Consider the following 12,372-nt stretch of genomic DNA (forward strand, 5'->3'; position numbering starts at 1 on the left):
TTACATGGTGCAGGAATCCCCACACTTCGTATAGATCTTACTCAGGGTCGATCCCACGAGGATTGTGGTTTGAAGCAACTGGTGCACGAAATTGCGATCATCAATGGCGCCAACAACTTGGTATGCACAATTGTAATCTCAACTCTTTATCACAACTTCGCACAACTAACCAGCAAGTGCACTGGGTCGTCCAAGTAATAAACCTTACGTGAGTAAGGGTCGATCCCACGGAGATTGTCGGCCTGAAGCAAGCTATGGTCACCTTGTAAATCTCAGTCAGGCGGATTCAAATGGTTATGGTGAATTGATAATAAAAAGATAAATAAAACGTAAAATAAAGATAGAGGTACTTATGTAATTCTTTGGTGAGAATTTCATATAAGTGTATAGAGATGCTTTCGTTCCTCTGAACCTCTGCTTTCCTGCTGTCTTCATCCAATCATTCCTACTCCTTTCCATGGCAAGCTTTATGTAGGGCATCACCGTTGTCAATGGCTACATCCCATCCTCTCTGTGAAAATGGTCCAATGCGCTGTCACTGCATGGCTAATCATCTGTCGGTTCTCGATCATATTGAAATAGGATTTACTATCCTTTTGCATCTGTCACTACGCCCAGCACTCGCGAGTTTGAAGCTCGTCACAGCCATCCCTTCCCAGATCCTACTCGGAATACCACAGACAAGGTTTAGACTTTCCAGATCTCAAGAATGGCCGTCCATGGGTTCTAACTTATACCACGAAGATTCTAATATCTCGGACTCGATCCTCTGTATTAGATATCTAAGAGATACTCATTCTAGCTTGTTTGCATGTAGAACAGAAGTGTTTGTCAGGCACGCGTTCATAAGTGAGAATGATGATGAGCGTCACATAATCATCACATTCATCATGTTCTTGGGTGCGAATGGATATCTTAGAGAAGGAATAAGCTTGAATTGAATAGAAAAATAGTAGTACTTTGTATTAATTCATGAGGAATAGCAGAGCTCCACACCTTAATCTATGGAGTGTAAAAACTCTACCGTTGAAAATACATAAGTGATAAGGTCCAGGCATGGCCGAGAGGCCAGCCCCCAAATGTGATCTAACGATAAAACTAAAGATGTAAATACAATAGTAAAAAATCCTATTTATACTAAACTAGTTACTAGGGTTTACAGAGATAAGCAAATGATGCAGAAATCCACTTTCGGGGCCCACTTGGTGTGTGCTTGGGCTGAGCATTGAGCTTTACACGTGTAGAGGCTTCTCTTGGAGTTGAACGCCAGTTTGTAACCTGTTTCTGGCGTTTAACTCCACTTTGCAACCTGTTTCTGGTGTTTAACTCCAGAATGCAGCATGGAACTGGCGTTCAACACCAGTTTGCGTCATCTAAACTCGGGAAAAGTATGGACTATTATATATTACTGGAAATCCCTGGATGTCTACTTTCCAACGCAATTAAGAGCGCGCCATTTGGAGTTCTGTAGCTCCAGAAAATCCACTTTGAGTGCAGGGAGGTCTGAATCAGATTTTTGCTCAGGTCCCTCAATTTCAGCCAGAAATTACCTGAAATCATAGAAAAACACACAAACTCATAGTAAAGTCCAGAAATGTGATTTTATTTAAAAACTAATAAAAATATACTAAAAACTAACTAAATCATACTAAAAACTATGTAAAAACAATGCCAAAAAGCCTATAAATTATCCGCTCATCATAACACCAAACTTAAATTGTTGCTTGTCCCCAAGCAACTGAAAATCAAATAGGATAAAAAGAAGAGAATATACTATAAATTCCAAAATATCAATGAAACTTAGCTCCAATCAGATGAGCGGGACTTGTAGCTTTTTGCCTCTTGAATAGTTTTGGCATCTCGCTTTATCCATTGAGGTTCAGAATGATTGGCATCTATTGGAACTCAGAGTTCAGATAGTGTTATTGATTCTCCTAGTTCAGTATGTTGATTCTTGAACACAGCTACTTTATGAGTCTTGGCCATGGCCCTAAGCACTTTGTTTTCCAGTATTACCACCGGATACATAAATGCCACAGACACATAACTGGGTGAACCTTTTCAGATTGTGACTCAGCTTTGCTAAAGTCTCCAGTGAGAGGTGTCCAAGGCTCTTAAGCACACTCTTTTTTGCTTTGGACCATGACTTTAACTGCTCAGTCTCAAGTTTTCACTTGACACCTTCACGCCACAAGCACATGGTTAGGGACAGCTTGGTTTAGCCGCTTAGGCCAGGATTCTATTCCTTTAGGCCCTCCTATCCACTGATGCTCAAAGCCTTGGATCCTTTTTATTACCCTTGCCTTTTGGTTTTAAGGGCTATTGGCTTTTTGCTCTTGCCTTTTGGTTTAAAGAGCTTTTGGCTTTTTCTGCTTGCTTTTTCTTTTTCTTTTTCTCCCTTTTTTGTCGCATTTTTTTTCTCCAAGCTTTTGTATTCACTGCTTTTTCTTGCTTCAAGAATCATTTTTATGAATTTTCAAATTATCAAATAACATTTCTGCTTTTCATCATTCTTTCAAGAGCCAACATATTTAACATTCATAAACAACAACTTCAAAAGACATATGCACTGTTCAAGCATTCATTCAGAAAACAAAAAGTGTTGCCACCACATCAAAATAATTAAACTAGTTTCAAGGATGAATTTGAAACCATGTACTTCTTGTTCTTTTGTAATTAAAACATTTTTCATTCAAGAGAGGTGATGGATTCATATTCATAACTTTAAGGCATAGACACTTAGACACTAATGATCATGTAATAAGACACAAATATAAATAAACATAAAGCATGGAAACTGAAAACAGAAAATAAATAGACAAGGAGATTAAGGAATGAGTCCACCTTAGTGAGGGTGGCGTCTTCCTCTTCTTGAAGAACCAATGGTGCTTTTGAGCTCCTCTATGTCTCTTCCTTGTCTTTGTTGCTTTTCCCTCATAGCTCTTTGATCTTCTCTAATTTCATGGAGGATGATGGAATGCTCTTGGTGCTCCACCCTTAGTTGTCCCATATTGGAACTTAATTCTCCTAGGGAAGTGTTGATTTGCTCCCAATAATTCTGTGGAGGAAAGTGCATCCCCTGAGGCATCTCAGGGATTTCATGGTGAGGAATTTCCTCATGCTCATGTTGAGGTCCATGATCTCTTATTTGCTCCATCCTTTTCTTAGTGATGGGCTTGTCCTCTTCAATGAGGATGTCTCCCTCTATGTCAATTCCAGCCGAATTGCAGAGGTGGCAAATAAGGTGAGGAAAGGCTAACCTTGCCTAAGTAGAGGACTTGTCAGCCACCTTGTAGAGTTCTTGAGGTATAATCTCATGAACTTCTACCTCTTCTCCAATCATGATACTATGGATCATGATGGCCCGGTCTATAGTAACCTCAGACCGGTTACTAGTAGGAATGATTGAGCGTTGAATGAACTCTAGCCATCCCCTAGCCACTGGTTTGAGGTCATGCCTTCTTAGTTGAACCGGCTTGCCTCTTGAGTCAATTTTCCATTGAGCTCCTTCCTCACATATGTCTATGAGAACTTGGTCAAACCTTTGATCAAAGTTGACCCTTCTTGTGTAGGGGTGTGCGTTCTCTTCCATCATTGGCAAGTTGAACGCTAGCCTTACATTTTCCGGACTGAAATCTAAGTATTTCCCCCGAACCATGGTAAGCCAATGCTTTGGATTCGGGTTCACACTTTGATCATGGTTCCTAGTGATCCATGCGTTTTCATAGAACTCTTGAATCATTAGGATTCCGACTTGTTGAATGGGGTTGGTGAGAACTTCCTAACCTCTTCTTTGGATCTCAAGTCGGATCTCTGGATACTCATTCTTTTTGAGCTTGAAAGGAACCTCAGGGATCACTTTCTTCTTGGCCACAACTTCATAAAAGTGGTCTTAATGGACCTTTGAGATGAATCTCTCCATCTCCTATGGCTCAGAGGTGGAAGCAATTGCATTCTCTTTCCTCTTTCTTGAGGTTTCTCTGGCCTTAGGTGCCATTGATGGTTATGGAAAACAAAAAGCAATGCTTTTTACCACACCAAACTTAAAATGTTTGCTCGTCCCCGAGAAAAAGAAGAAAGAAAGAAAAAGGAGAAGAAGAGAAATAGAGGAGAGGGAGAGAGAGGTTGTTTCGGCCAAGGGGGAGAAGAGAGGTTTGTGTTGTGTGAAAATGAAGAAAGAATGAGGGGTTTATATAGAAGTGGGGGGAGGGTTAAGGTTCAGCCATTAGGGTTGGGTTTGGGAGGGAAAATAGTTTGAATTTTGAAGGTAGGTGGGGTTTTTGGGGAAGAGATGATGGATGTGAGTGGTGAAGAGGTGATGGAGAAGAGTGATTGAGTTGATTAGTGAAGGGTATTTGGGGAAGAGAGTTATGAAAAGGTGTGAAGAGGAGAGAAGAAAAAGTGGGGATCCTGTGGGATCCACAGATCAAGTGGGGTCAAGGACTTAACATCCCTGCCCCAATTAGGCGTGTAAAATGCCCTTACTGTGCAATCCTGGCGTTTAACGCCAGACTGCTGCCTGTTTCTGGCGTTAAACGCCCAAATGCAGCTTGTTTCTGGCGTTTAACGCCAGGTAGATGCTTGGTTCTGGCGTTAAACGCCATCTTGGTGCTTGTTTCTGGCGTTAAACGCCAGACAGATGCTTGCTTCTGGCGTTTAACACCAGCATGCCTCTCCTCTAGGGTGTGCTGTTTTTAAAGCTGTTTTTCAATCTATTTTTGATTTTTTTTCAGTATTTTTTGTGACTCCACATGATCATCAACCTAATAAAACATGAAATAACAAAGAAAAAATAAAATAGATATAATTAAATAACATTGGGTTGCCTCCCAACAAGTGCTTCTTTAATGTCAATAGCTTGACAGTGAGCTCTCATGGAGCCTCACAGATAATCAGAGCAAGGTTGGAACCTCCCAACACCAAACTTAGAGTTTGAATGTGGGGGTTCAACACCAAACTTAGAGTTTGGTTGTGGCCTCTCAACACCAAACTTAGAGTTTGACTGTGGGGGCTTTGGTTGACTCTGCAGTGAGAGAAGCTTTTCATGCTTCCTCTCCATGGTTACAGAAGGAGATCCTTGAGTTTCAAACACAAGGTTATCCTCATTAAGTTGAAGGATCAACTCTCCTCTGTCTACATCAATCACAGCTCTTGCTGTGGCTAGGAAGGGTCTTCCAAGGATGATGGATTCATCCTCATCCTTCCCAGTGTCTAGGATTATGAAATCAGCAGGGATGTAAAGGCCTTCAACCTTTACTAACACGTCCTCTACTAGTCCATAAGCCTATTTTCTTGAGTTGTCTACCATCTCTAATGAGATTCTGGCAGCTTCCACCTCAAAGATTCCCAGTTTCTCCATTACAGAGAGTGGCATGAGGTTTATCCCTGACCCAAGGTCACATAGAGCCTTCTCAAAGGTCATGGTGCCTATGGTACAAGGTATTAAGAACTTTCCAGGATCCTGTTTCTTCTGAGGCAATGTTAGTTGATCTAGATCACTCAGTTCATTGATGAGTAAGGGAGGTTCATCTTCCCAAGTCTCATTACCAAATAACTTGGCATTCAGCTTCATGATTGCACCAAAGTATTTGGCAACTTGCTCTTCAGTAACATCCTCATTCTCTTCAGAAGAAGAATACTCATCAGAGCTCATGAAGGGCAGAATGAGGTTCAATGGAATCTCTATGGTCTCTAGATGAGCCTCAGATTCCTTTGGTTCCTCAAAGGGATACTCCTTATTGGTCACTGGACGTCCCAGGAGGTCTTCCTCACTGGGATTCACGTCCTCTCCCTCCCCTGTAGGTTCGGCCATGATGGTTAAATCAATGGCCTTGCACTCTCTTTTTGGATTCTCTTCGGTATTGCTTGGGAGAGTACTAGGAGGAGTTTCAGTGACTCTTTTACTCAGCTGGCTCACTTGTGCCTCCAAATTTCTAATGGAGGATCTTGTTTCATTCATGAAACTTAAAGTGGCCTTAGATAGATCAGAGACTATATTTGCTAAGCTAGATGGATTCTGCTCAGAATTCTCTGTCTGTTGCTGAGTGGATGATGAAAAAGGCTTGCTATTGCTAAACCTGTTTCTTCCACCATTATTAAAGCCTTGTTGAGGCTTTTGTTGATCCTTCCATGAGAAATTTGGATGATTCCTCCATGAGGGATTATAGGTGTTTCCATAGTGTTCACCCATGTAATTCACCTCTGCTATTGCAGGGTTCTCAGGATTATAAGCTTCTTCTTCAGAAGATGCCTCTTTAGTACTGTTGGATGATTCCTTTAATCCATTCAGACTCTGAGAGATCATATTGACTTGCTGAGTCAATATTTTATTCTGAGCCAGTATGGCATTCAGAGTATCAATTTCAAGAACTCCCTTCCTCCTAGGCGTCCCATTACTCACAGGATTCCTTTCAGAAGTGTACATGAACTGGTTATTTGCAACCATGTCAATGAGTTCTTGAGCTTCTGCAGGCATTTTCTTTAGGTGAATGGATCCACCTACAGAATGGTCCAATGACATCTTTGATAATTCAAACAGACCATCATAGAATATATCCAGGATGGTCCATTCTGAAAGCATGTCAGAAGGACACTTTTTGGTCAGTTCCTTGTATCTCTCCCAAGCTTCATAGAGGGATTCACCTTCCTTTTGTCTGAAGGTTTGAACATCCACTCTAAGCTTGCTAAGCTTTTGAGGAGGAAAGAACTTGGCTAAGAAAGCCGTGACCAGCTTATCCCAAGAGTTCAGGCTGTCTTTAGGTTGAGAGTCCAACCATATTCTAACTCTGTCTCTTACAGCAAATGGGAAAAGCATAAGCCTGTAGACCTCGGGATCAACCCCATTGGTCTTAACAGTATCATAGATCTGCAAGAATTCAGTTAAGAACTGAAAGGGATCTTCGGATGAAAGTCCATAAAACTTGCAATTCTGTTGCATCAAAGAAACTAATTGAGGTTTCAGCTCAAAATTGTTTGCTCCAATGGCAGGGATAAGATGCTTCTTCCATGTAAATTGGAATTAGGTGCAGTAAAGTCACCAAGCATCTTCCTAGCATTGTTATTATTTTCGGCCATGTCTCCTTTTTTCAAAAATTTCTGTCAGATTTTCTCTAGAGAGTTGTGCTTTAGCTTCCCATAGCTTCCTCTTTAGAGTCCTTTTAGGTTCTGGATCAGCTTCAACAAGAATGTACTTGTCCCTGTTCCTGCTCATATGAAAAAGAAGAGAACAGAAAAGAATAGGAATCCTCTATGTCACAGTATAGAGATTCCCTTATGTGAGTAGAAGAATAGAAGAGTAGAGGAAGGAGAAGAGAGAAAATTCGAAATTAAATTAAAAATAAAAGGAAAATATTTTTGTTTATTATTTTAATTATTAGTTAGATTTTGAAAATTAAAAAGAAAAATAAAATTAAATTAAAATTTAAAACAATTAGTTAATTAAAAGGAATTTTGAAAAAGAGGAATGTGATTTTCGAAAATTAGAGAGAGAAAATTAGTTAGGTAGTTTTGAAAAAGATATGATTGAAATAGTAATCTTTTAAAATCAAACAAAAAGTCAAGTAGTTAATTGAAAAAGATTTGAAAATCAATTTTTGAAAAGATAAGAAGTTAGAAAAGAAGTTAGAAAAAGATTTTGAAATTGATTTTGAAAAAGATGTGATTGAAATTTAAAAAGATATGATTGAAAATTATTTTGAAAAAGATTTGAATTGGAAATTAAAAAGATTTGATTTTGAAAATTGAAGTTGATTACTTGACTAACAAGAAACTAAAAAGATATGATTCTAGAGTTTAAAGATTGAACCTTTCTTATTAGGCAAGTAACAAACTTAAAAATTTTGAATCAATCACATTAATTGTTAGTAAAGATTTTGAAAATCAATCATAAAGTTTTTGAAAATATGAAGGAAAAATTGAAAAAGATTTGATTTTTGAAAAAGATAGAATTTTTAAATTGAAAATTTGATTTGACTCATAAGAAACAACTAAATTTTAAAAAGTTTTGAAAAAGTCAACTCAAATTTTCGAGTTTTATGAGATGAAAAAGGGAAAGATATATATTTTTTTTAAAAAATTTTAATGATGAAAGAGAAAAACACCAAAAAGACTAAATGCATGAAAATTTTGGATCAAAACAAGGGAAACATGAAAGAACACTTTGAATGCAAAGATGAACACCAAGAACACTTTGAAGATTATGATGAACATCAAGTATGTATTTTTGAAAAAAAATTTTAAGAAAAGAAAAACATGCAAGACGCCAAACTTAAAAATTTTTATTCTCTGGACACTAATAATTCAAGAATGCATATGAAAAATAAGAAAAGACACAAAACAAGAAAATATGAAGATCAAACAAGAAGACTTGTCAAGAACAACCTGAAGATCATGAAGAACAAATGCATGAGTTTTTGAAAATTTTAAGAGAAATTAAAAAGATGCAATTAACACCAAACTTAAAATTTGACACAAGACTCAAACAAGAAACACAAAATTATTTTTGATTTTATAAATTTTTTGGATTTTTCAAAAATTATTTTGGAAAAACGAAAAAGAAGAAATTTTTTTTTCGAAAATAAGAATAATAAAAACAAAAAGGTTAAAATTAAAATAAAGTTACCTAATCTGAGCAACAAGATGAACTGTCAGTTGTCCAAACTCGAACAATCCCCGGCAACAGCGCCAAAAACATGGGGCACAAAATTGCGATCATCAATGGCGCCAACAACTTGGTACGCACAATTGTAATCTCAACTCTTTATCACAACTTCGCACAACTAACCAGCAAGTGCACTGGGTCGTCCAAGTAATAAACCTTACGTGAGTAAGGGTCGATCCCACGGAGATTGTCGGCCTGAAGCAAGCTATGGTCACCTTGTAAATCTCAGTCAGGCGGATTCAAATGGTTATGGTGAATTGATAATAAAAAGATAAATAAAACATAAAATAAAGATAGAGGTACTTATGTAATTCTTTGGTGAGAATTTCAGATAAGCGTATAGAGATGCTTTCGTTCCTCTGAACATCTGCTTTCCTGCTGTCTTCATCCAATCATTCCTACTCCTTTCCATGGCAAGCTTTATGTAGGGCATCACCGTTGTCAATGGCTACATCCCATCCTCTCTGTGAAAATGATCCAATGCGCTGTCACTGCATGGCTAATCATCTGTCGGCTCTCGATCATACTGGAATAGGATTTACTATCCTTTTGTGTCTGTCACTACACCCAGCACTCGCGAGTTTGAAGCTCGTCATAGCCATCCCTTCCCAGATCCTACTCGGAATACCACAGACAATGTTTAGACTTTCCAGATCTCAAGAATGGCCGTCCATAGGTTCTAACTTATACCCGAAGATTCTAATATCTCGGACTCGATCCTCTGTATTAGATATCTAAGAGATACTCATTCTAGCTTGTTTGCATGTAGAACGGAAGTGTTTGTCAGGCACGCATTCATAGGTGAGAATGATGATGAGCGTCACATAATCATCACATTCATCATGTTCTTGGGTGCGAATGGATATCTTAGAGAAGGAATAAGCTTGAATTGAATAGAAAAACAATAGTACTTTATATTAATTCATGAGGAACAGCAGAGCTCCACACCTTAATCTATAGAGTGTAGAAACTCTACCGTTGAAAATACATAAGTGATAAGGTCCAGGCATGGCCGAGAGGCCAGCCCCCAAATGTGATCTAAAGATAAAACTAAAGATGTAAATACAATAGTAAAAAGTCCTATTTATACTAAACTAGTTTCTAGGGTTTACAGAGATAAGTAAATGATGCAGAAATCCACTTCCGGGGCCCACTTGGTGTGTGCTTGGGCTGAGTATTGAGCTTTACACGTGTAGAGGCTTCTTTTGGAGTTGAACGCCAGTTTGTAACCTGTTTCTGGCGTTTAACTCCACTTTGCAACCTGTTTCTGGCGTTTAACTCTAGAATGCAGCATGGAACTGGCGTTCAACGCCAGTTTGCGTCATCTAAACTCGGGAAAATATGGACTATTATATATTGCTGGAAAGCCCTGGATGTCTACTTTTCAACTCAATTGAGAGCGCGCTATTTGGAGTTCTGTAGCTCCAGAAAATCCACTTTGAGTGCAGGGAGATCAGAATCCAACAGCATCTACAGTCCTTTTTCAGCCTGAATCAGATTTTTGCTCAGGTCCCTCAATTTCAGCCAGAAATTACCTAAAATCACAGAAAAACACACAAACTCATAGTAAAATCCAGAAATGTGATTTTTATTTAAAACTAATAAAAATATACTAAAAACTAACTAAATCATACTAAAAACTATGTAAAAATAATGCCAAAAAGCGTATAAATTATCCGCTCATCAGCAACTTATGGTTATCTTATAGATCTTACTCAGGCAAGTAGGAGATGTTGGTATGTTGTTTAATTGCATAAAAGGAATAATGAGATCTAAACTAGGTTGACCTGTTTACAATGATAAGAAGATGGTCAAGGCTTGGAGATGCTTTGTCCTTCTGGATTAGCTCTGGTCTTACTGTCTTCTTTAATTGTGAATGATTTCTTCTATGGCAGGCTATATGTGATTGTCACCGGTTGAGAGGTCGCCAATGCTCCTCTAAATCTGAGCCCTAGGGTTAGTGCGGATTCATTCTGATTTAGGGTGAAGCTCCTGTAGTCCATTCTCCTTAATGATCCTACTCAAAATGTCACAGACAAGGTCAGATCCTCCAGATCAGAGAATGCTACACCTTTGGGTTCTAGCCACTACCACAAAGACCCTAATCTCCCCATACCTCGGCTGAACTGGTGTCTCAAGAAGTCGCCAACGAAGTCATGGATTAGCCGTCTAAGAGATTTATAATCAAGCTAGTGATTCAATGCTTTCCAGTTACGTATTCACACGAACCCAAGAAGAACACGGGTGGTTGTCAAGCACGCGGTCTTAGAATGAAGAACGAAGATGATTGTCATGGGTCATCCCATTCATCAAGTTGAACAACGAAGTTACATCTTAGAATTGAATCAAACACGAATTGAAGAAAAACAGTAATACTTTTATTAATCCATAAAACTCAACAGGGCTCCTCCCCTCAACCTAGGAGGTTTAGAAACTCATACTGATAGAAAATACAATGTGAAAAATGAAATATGGTAGATCTCCCCTTGAAGATCGTTTAAAAGTTCTTTAAATACTAAGCTAATGACTAAGGATTACATAAGAAAGGGTAAAACAGTCTTTGGGCTGAGCTTTGATGAGATTTACATGCTAGGAGGCCTCTAGGGCGTTGAATGCTAGCCAGGGGGTCCTCTTTGGGCGTTTGGACGCTAGTCTCCTCCTTGTGGGCGCTGGATGCCTGGACTGGGGTAGAAGGCTGGCGTTAAATGCCTGTTTTGGGCCTTCAATTCTGAAGCAAAGTATGGACTATTATACATTGCTGGAATGCTCTAAAAGTCAGCTTTTCTTTAGCCATTAAGAACGCTCCATTTAGACTTCTGTAGCTCCAAAAAAGATCTTTCGAGTGAAAGGAGGTCAGATCCGGATAGCATCTACAGTGCTTTCTCTGTCTCTGAATCAGACTTTTGCTCCAGCTCCTCAATTTCAGCCAGAAAATACCTGAAATTTCATAAAAACACACAAACTCAAAGTAGAATCCAAAAATATGAATTTTACACTAAAATCTATGAAAACTTAATAAAAATTAAACAAAACATGCTAAAACTATATGAAAATGATGCCAAAAAGCGTATAAAATATCCGCTCATCATTACATCTCGATTCTGTCCACCATTCTTTTGACTTCATGCATGGAGGTCCTATTCCAGCACAGCAGGATGGTCAAGCGGTGCTTGAGCCTGGCCCTATCATCGATGACTACATTCTTGAGTCTCCTCCAGTAGATTTGGATATGTCGATAGAGTCTCTTTTTACTCACCCCTCTGACCCTTTCACTATAGAGCCTATCGGTACATCAGCTGCAGCTTCTGGTTAGCCTTTAGTAGTTGTGCATATTTTTTCTAGTGGTACAGCTTCCGCAGGCGACATCAGTGATGGTAGTCCCAAAAGTACATCAGAGGTCATCGTTATTTTTGACGACGAAGATGTCGAGGAGATAGAGATTGTGGATCTGACTTCTGAGAATGATGAGGATCTAGAAATGGATATAGAGATCGTGGACTTGACTTCTGATAGCGACTAGGTAGAGACATCAGCATCTTCTTTTAGCATCTCTCCGATTTAGTGTTTTTTTTAGACTCTCACTTTTGTTTCTCGAGAGACAATGCGATGACTTAAAATTTGCACAACACAAATTCCTTTAGCAAGTGTACCGAATCGCCAAGTAATAACTCACTTTTGAGTGAGGTCGATCCCACAGGGATTGATGGATTAAG

General features: G+C 38.9%; 1 non-coding gene across 1 annotated transcript; it reads left to right on the forward strand.

Annotated features, from left to right (window-relative positions):
* Positions 1–6,574: 6,574 nt before the first annotated feature.
* On the forward strand, positions 6,575–6,682 carry LOC148574608 (small nucleolar RNA R71). The gene has a single exon (XR_015906655.1). It is a non-coding gene; the product is annotated as a small nucleolar RNA R71 (small nucleolar RNA).
* The last annotated feature ends 5,690 nt before the right edge of the window (positions 6,683–12,372 follow it).

The sequence above is a fragment of the Arachis ipaensis genome, chromosome B2, assembly GCF_059453495.1.
Source record: "Arachis ipaensis isolate K30076 ecotype BB chromosome B2, ASM5945349v1, whole genome shotgun sequence".
NCBI classification, from domain to species: Eukaryota; Viridiplantae; Streptophyta; class Magnoliopsida; order Fabales; family Fabaceae; genus Arachis; species Arachis ipaensis.